The following is a 7,486-nucleotide window of genomic DNA, read 5'->3' on the forward strand; positions in this document are numbered from 1 at the left end:
GCTGGGGGAACTCATGCAGTTAAGAAATAGGTACAACATGCAAAAGCTGGAGTGTCTGAGTAGGAGGAAAGAAAAGGGTGGAGCTCTGTGCTGTAGGAGGGAATTTGAAATCCCCTGTGATCCAGTTTATCTCCTGACACCTGAAGAGGTACACACCCTACCAGGAGGGCTCTACCTCTACCGAGGTTTCTTCTGCATGCATGGCCATGCGAAAGTTATTGAAAACCATCTCTTAATGGATAAAAAGTATTTTATTACCCAGTAGAGGAGGAAGGCATTCACAAGTTATTTAAACTCTTATTTTCCCACTGCACACTGTGTAAAATGACAAAGAAAAAGTTTTTGATAGTCATCCATTTGAGCAGAAATTCCATTTATCTTGCTAGCTGGAAGTCCCTGTGTAGTGGGTTGTATGGTGGTCTTCCACAAAATGTCTATTTGGAAACTATGAATGTGACCTTATTTAGAAAATCTACTTTGCAGAGGTAATTAAGTTAAGGATCTCGAGGTGAGATCATCCTGCATTATCCGGTAGGTCTTAAATTCAATGACAAGTGTCTTTACAAAAAGACGAGACACAGACTGAAGAGAAGACACAGTGAAGACCATGAGAAGTAGAAGGCAGAGAATGGAGTGATGCCACCAGCCACTAGAAGCTGGAGGGGCATGGAATGGAATCTCCCATAGAGCCTCCAGGTAGAGCACAGCCCACCCCTTGACTTCAGCCTCCAGGTAGAGCACAGCCCACCCCTTGACCCCAGAGCTGTGAGAGACTAAATTCCCATTGTTGCAAGCCATCCAGTTTGTGGCAATATCTTCGGCAGCCTTAGGAAGCTAATACACACTGTCTTTGCACATTATCCATTCTTGTATTCCTCTGGTCACCTGGTGGCCCTGGAGGGAGTTAGCTGATACCTGCCTATCATTCTAGAAAGCACTCTTCCATTAAAAAGTTGTAGCTGTTTTTGAGAGCATGTCCTTAATGTATTTCAACTTGTCCTCTTGAATGTTTTTCTTCTATTTCTGAATCTGTTTCTTTCTCTTATTTCCTCTCTGGGCACCCCTTGACTTCTGACCCCCAGAGAGCTCCTCAAACAGGAGAGGAGATCCAAGAGGCCAGATACTGTGCTTCGGGTCCAGCCCAGCTATCCCAGAGCCCTGCTGTCATCTGTGATCCCGTGACAGACCTCCTCTTCCATCTTTTGCCCTTTCTTTTAGAACCTGAGTGAGTACTTTATCATTTTCCTGCACTCTCATCCATGCAGGGAGATGGGGTCCCTCTCCTAAGAAGCTTAGTAGAACCCTTTCACTGTTGATTTCCATAGACTTAGTGGTAACCCTTTTGGTTACCACTATGAACCAAGTAAGATAGGCAGGGAATCCATCCAACATGAATGGATTCCCTGTCTATCTTACTTGGTTCATAGGGCTTTGCGGGTTTGTTGTCAGTTCAATCCAGAACAGAAAAGGAGCAAAGAAAGCCATTCAGCTTGAGCCTGATGGGTGGGAAACAATGCAGGTGAGACAGAGGCAATGAGCGTACCAGAGCCAGGAGCCAGGAGCCAGGCGGGAGAGGCTTGGCACCACGTTCAGGTCACCGAGTCTAGTCTACCCTGCCGGTAGTGCCAGTCTGGACCTTCGATACCTTTTATTTTTTTTGATTAAGGTGAATCATGATAGGTTTTTGTGGCTTAAAATTGAAAGAGCCCAGAATCTTGCCCAAGTCTCTTATAACTGGGAAGCAATAAAGCAGGTCTTAGGACTTCTAGTCCCATGTTCTTGCCATTAGGAGTAGAGCGTATTCTAATCCATCTCAGATACCAGAAGCAGTCACATCAAAGAGGTGGTCCAAAAGCTCAGTAAATGATAAACCAAAAAAAGACCTCAATTGAAAACGGACACAAGATTAATGTCTACTATGTGCTTTCCTGCCATGCTAACACACTGGTGTCCCACGTGGAATCTTGTTGGTGCAGTATCTGAAACTCCAAACAGAAGGACCGTCTTAGCAGATTTGATGGTTTTGATGATGGCCAATCTACTTCCTCGCATGTCTGGTCTCAACTGAGAGATTAATCCAAAACTTACAAGTTAATAAAGCAACTGCCATATGGTGGGTACGTTTTTACCTGCCCCAAATTACCAGATGATAAGTGATGAGCAAAAGTTACATGATGCATAAAATTTGACATTTTCAAAGAGCATTACAAACCCACTAACCAAAGTGAAATTCATTGGATGCTCAAGTGAAACCTGACTTGTCCACTGCCTGCCCTGTATTCACTAGTCGGGAGAATCATGAACCAAACATTTTGATCACGCCTCCTGTTTTTTTGTGCAGCCATTTGGACTTTGGGACTCTCTTTCTCTGATGAACTTGAATATGTGCCATCTTAGATACCCTCACTCTAGTTCAGATGACTGAGTATGTGGCTTTCTGAGATTCCTCTTAGTTCAGAATCATAATCCTGCTTTCTCTCATTCTGTTCAATCCAAACAGGCCCCACATATTCCTTTGTCCAAGTCTTCTGCTTTTGCTGTTTTTTTGACCCCTACTCCTTGTCTTGAACTTTGCATCCACTCTCCACTACAATATGCCACCTGTCCCCTTCTATTTCCACACGCCCCATTCAATCACCCATCCATCCATCCATCCATCCATCCATCCATCCATCCATCCATCCATCCATCGATCCATCCATCCATCCATCCATTCAGCTAGTGTGTAGTGAGCATCTGCCATGGGCTAGGTACTGTTCTAGGTGCTGGGAAAATGGCAAAGAACAAAACAACCCAAAATATCCCTGATCTCCTGGTCCCTCTCCTCCCACGTCATTCTCCATTTTCTGAACTCTGTCCTTCCAGTTTCTCAGGCACAAAATTTTGAGGCAATCCTTGCCTGCCCTCTTTCACTCATACCCCACATTCAATCCATCAGCAAATCACGACAGCTCTAACTTCAGATATATCTAGAACTTACCCACTTCTCATCGTTGCCTTCGAGGTGCCTACTGGCCACCTAGGAGGAGACATGGAAGAGGCAGTGGGACATGTAAGTCCAGAGGTCAGGAGAGTGAGCCAAGATGGAGATATAAGGTCGGGAGTAGTTAGAATGCACGTATGAATTTAAAGCCATGAGATTAGATGTGATTACTAAATGTAGAGCAGAGAAGAGATCCAAGAACTCGGAACATTCCAGTGTTAAGATAAAGGAACCAGAAAAAGAGACTGCATTAGTTTCCTATGGCTGCCATAATAAGGTGTTACAACGTAGGTAGCTTAAAACAACAGAAATGTATTGTCTCACAGTTCTGGAGGCTAGAAGTCTGAAATCAAGGTGTCAGCTGGGTCGGTTCTTCAGAGGGTTGCGAGGGAGAATCTGTTCGATGCTGCTCTCCTAGCTGGTGAAGGCCAGCAGTCTTTAGCATTCCTTGTCTTGTAGATGCATCACTCCAATATTTCGCCCCAACTTCACTTGGCATTCTCCCTGCGCCTTCTCTCTCTGTCTTCACACGGCCATCTTCCTATAAGGGCATGAGTCATATTAAATTAGAGCCCATCAAGAAAATTATCTACTCTCATATGACCTTATCTTAATTAATTACATTTGCAATAACCCTGTTTCCAAATAAAGTCACATTCCGAGGTACTGGGGTTAGGACTTCGACATATCTTTTATGGGGAACACAATTCACCATGTAACAGAGACTGAGAAGGAGCTGCCAAGGGAATGAGCTGGTTCTGGAACGTAAACGAAGAAAGCGATTCAAGGAAGAGGGAACAAATACTACTGCTAGGTCAACTAAGAAGAGGAAATTGTTCATTTCACAGGACTGGTGTGGACAAAAGTCTGATTGGCATGGGTTCAAGAGAGAGAAGGAATAGATAAATTGGGGATGGCAAGTATAGAAAAATCTTTTTAGAGTTTGCTGTGAAAGAAATAAGAGATATAGAGTGGTCGCTGAAGCAAGCTGTGGGGTCAAGAGAGGGTTTTGTTGTTGTTGTTTAGTAGAAGAAGTTACAGCATGCTGTCAAGCCAGATCGGTGAAGGGAAAAAAATTGATGATGCCAGAGAGAAGAGAGACTTGCTAGAGGGTATGGGATTTAGGGGTCAAGGGCAGGGGTTGGCTTAGAAAGGGCGGTGACAGCCCCAATAACCTAACAGGAGAGAAGGCAGAGTGTAGAGACTGTATGTTTACAGTAGATGGGTGGGATGCACAGGAGTGGGAAGGTGTGGTGGGGGGAGCATGTACAGTCCCTTTTGATTGCTTCTATTCACCCAGAGAATTAGGAAGCAAAGTCATGTGATTCTTCAGCAGCCCCATGGATCAGGGCGGCAGGTGGTGGGGACCAAAAAGTGAACAGATTTCCTTCAAGTCACCTGGTTAGGAGAAAAGCCAAATTAGGGTTCAGATCTCCTGAGTCTTAGTGACAAGGCTTTTCACACTGCGCCAATCACTAAAAGAGGATATTCAGCCTGAAGCTCCCCCCATCACGCCCCAGCCTGACTGACTGACACTCCAGTCCTTTCGGAAGCCCTCTGACAGATGCCACTGCAGGCAGGAAGCTTCACCCCGTGGGCTGTTCTCTGGCCACTTTGCTCTCACCGGTTGAGTTGTGCGCTTACCTCAAATTAAGTGGTATTTGTTTCCATACCTGCTTACGCCATTTTTCTTTGGTATTGATTTGTAATTTAGTTAAATCTCACAGAAACTGGTTAACTATGAGTGGGAATTAAGTTTGTTTATATGAAAACTAGTTTGAATGCTTTGGAAAAATTGATAGAGGTGAATAAAAAATTGCTCTTATATTAGGTGTCGGTGAGACAATTAAAGATTAGGAGAAAGTCATAATAATCTTAATGTCTTCTGCACCTGCAACGCTCAAGTGCCTTAAGTTTTTACTTCACTTTAAAGAAACCAAGAGTGGAACTGGTGCATGCTGAGTTCAAGTGCGGTTCCTGCACAAGAGTCAAAGAGACGCCCTGGTCAGCTGACCCATTGTCATACAACGGAGTATAGCCTGATGTTACCGGATGAGTGGATGAATGTGTCTTCCCGTCTTTGAAAGTAAAGTAGTATGATTAAGGTGAATGTGTTTTGTTTTCCATGATTACCTACTTTATGAGACTGTTTTCATTAAATGACTAACTACCAACGCTGATCTTGTCTGATAAGAGGGCTCCTGCTCTACTTAGCAAGTTACTCATTCCTTATCTCCTGTTTGAACACAAAAGTGCACAAATCAGCAGTGGCTAAAGGCTCACATGCCTCTCTTTTAACTGTCTTTGGTTGTCGTTTGCCTCTGAGTCAAGCGCACACAATTTTTGACAGTGAGGTGACAAACTTAGATACGCACCGGGGCCAGGCAGGTAACATGAATGAGTAAAGTGGGCCAGTTGTAAGAAAAATCGATACAGATATGACTTATTTTCATTTTAAATGTGTAGGAATACTCTTTACACCTACGAATAAATATATCTTTTTTTTTTTCTTTTCTTTTAATGGAAACATTTGCTCCTCCCATCTGTCTTTAGTTTCACTGCTCTGGCTCAAGACGTGGGTGCCTGCCTAGAACAGGCAGATCCAGGTTTCATGGTGCCTGAGGCAGATGCAATTTTAAGGGTGTACTTTAAGAAAAGAATTGCAATATGCACCTATACTCATGAGCCACTTAAGTGCATTTTAAATTGCTCTCATTGTGTTGAGCCGCACAGATATGAAAGGACTTTAGATGAGGTACACTGACTTACTGATGAATACGTGCAGCTCCATCACTGGAGATACTCGTCTCCTCAGGTTATTTCACTGCATTTGTACGATTTTGCATGTTGTTTTATCTGACACTGTCAAACTTCATCACGACAAAAGATGTGTCAGTTACACAAAGTCTTGACATGATACGTTGGATATATAAAACACGCAACTTCATGCACAGATGTACTTCCTGCTTGATGCACTGCTAGAGATTCGTGCCCTCAGACACAGGGATTTTGTTAAACTTTATTTCATACCATTCGTCCCCAATAAAGAAATATGGCGCATTTATGGTGTGCTATGCATTAGGAGCTATATTTCCAACAAGAGAGACCTACAATGTTGACAAGGCATTAACGAGAACTGAATTCTCTGCTTCCAATTTCGTATGTCTGAAATTGGAAGGATTTTCCACAGACCAGCTTTTGACTCTATACATTTCAAACCTGTTTCTCCTCACACTGCCTGCGCGTTTTGTGGGGAGTCACTTATGGACATGTGAAATCGTATAACAAGGAACAAGGATATTTGTGTACTTGGCAACAATGTAAGAAGTTGAGATTGTAAAGCGCTGGGAAAAACCGGGAGGTAACTGTTCACATAGCAATCACTGCAAATTCCTTGCTACAGTTTAGCAGAGAGTTCTGAGTTGTGAGAATCTCATTGTTCTACTAGATAAGTAATCTGGCTAACCTTGGTTCTTGACTACTGTCTTTCTCATTGTAATGGTATAAGTAGTGTGTTCTAAATAAACTCGGGGACAGAGCTTGAATCTGTGCTCCCTCCTGCAATTCTGTCTGTCTTCTTTCTTTTCCTCAGTCCATGCTCCGCCTTTCAGGTACCCTCAATTACTTTGTCGGCTGGCTTCCGACAGTGTTTCTGGTGCCAGCTCCTGTAGGTCACAGCCACATTGCCTTTGGACCTCTGAGCTGGCATCTTCCAGCCATGGTGCTGGCTAAGTCAGCACAGTGTGTGGGGAGACTCCTAGGGGCTTCCTACACTGGGATGGCTATCAGCAGCTTAAGACTCGGACATAACGAAGAGCCACATAAATATTTCCACTAACCTCAATTAAATGTACCCTCAACTCATTTGCTCTTTAGCCAAACCTCCCAAGAAGGAGATGCTCCAACTCTGACCCACATGGGGCTGGGTGGGGGGAAAAGTGACAGAAAAGGTGATAAAGGGACAATCAGAGCAGAGAGAGAGTGGTCTTGACTGATTGCAGTGAAAATATCTTACTCTTGCAAATTGAACAAAAAAATATGAGCATGTGAACAAATTGTTAGGGCCCCTCCCAGTGTTTGGAATGTACTCGTGCAGGCCAGGGGCCCTAAAGTTTAGTTTCATTAGCATTATGGAACAGAGATGGTTTTCGACAATGAGAAAACTAGTGAAGCTTTCCAGGCAAGATCACGGACTGCCACAGGCTGTGGCTCCCCATCTCCAAATCAGCCCTGGAGAGACAGAGGCATGGATTAGAAGGACTAACAAAAGTAACAAGCTCTGCTTTTTCCTGTTTCTTAAGAGGCTTCCGAATAATCATTGCCCGTCCATGTGCCACAGAAATCAGTGGCAACGATTCAGGCCATCGTTGCCAGTATCCACGGCACGGGGATCAGGGCGGGACAAAAGTCAGGACAGGAAGGGGAGGGAGGGAGGTGGATGAGAACAGCTGGAGCTCCATTTGCTTCAGTCTTCAGTCTTCAGCTCCACCCTCTTCAGTCTTC

Source organism: Pteropus vampyrus, unplaced genomic scaffold, assembly GCF_000151845.1.
Source record: "Pteropus vampyrus isolate Shadow unplaced genomic scaffold, Pvam_2.0 Scaffold92, whole genome shotgun sequence".
Taxonomy (NCBI): Eukaryota; Metazoa; Chordata; class Mammalia; order Chiroptera; family Pteropodidae; genus Pteropus; species Pteropus vampyrus.